This window comes from Halyomorpha halys, unplaced genomic scaffold (genome assembly GCF_000696795.3).
Source record: "Halyomorpha halys isolate HHAL.00 unplaced genomic scaffold, Hhal_1.1 Scaffold1210.1, whole genome shotgun sequence".
NCBI classification, from domain to species: Eukaryota; Metazoa; Arthropoda; class Insecta; order Hemiptera; family Pentatomidae; genus Halyomorpha; species Halyomorpha halys.
Window position 1 is genome coordinate 97,861 of NW_027115484.1, and position 605 is coordinate 98,465.

The following is a 605-nucleotide window of genomic DNA, read 5'->3' on the forward strand; positions in this document are numbered from 1 at the left end:
TTTTATTTATATATAAAATGATGAAGTAAATACATGAAGAATTTTAACTTATCAAAGCAAAACATATTTTGTTCTCATATAAATGTAGCGTTTAAGAGGGAATTTATGCATTGGCCAATCTCTTTTATTATAAAATTTTCGGAAGATGTTGTCTTACTGAAATTTGTGTTATGACAAGTTGTATTGAGGCGAGATGTCTCTGTATTATGACAAGTTGTATTGAGGCGAGTTGCCTCTGTGTTATGACAAGTTGTATTGAGGTGAGTTGTCTCTGTGTTATAACAAGTAGTATTGAGATGAGTTGCCTTCGTGATCATTATTTTCTTTTTAATAATTGCATAGAAATCAGGCATCTGGAAGTACACTAGGTAATCAACGTATTTGATCATCACAGGATTAAATGTACATTTGATAACAAGTAGTTTTTTGTTTTCATCTTTATTATTAAAAATTAGGCATTAGGTTTTAGCAATAAGACTAGAACATTAGGATAACTGAACAATTTTATATTAATATATTATGAGAACTAGAATAATAATATATTATGAGAACTAGAATAATAATATATTATGAGAACTAGAATAATAATATATTATGAGAACTAG

At 27.3% G+C, this 605-nt stretch overlaps 1 protein-coding gene across 8 annotated transcripts in view; it reads right to left on the reverse strand.

Annotated features, from left to right (window-relative positions):
• Positions 1–605, reverse strand: part of norpA (no receptor potential A) — a 133,825-nt gene that overhangs the window by 50,706 nt on the left and 82,514 nt on the right. The window lies entirely within an intron of this gene.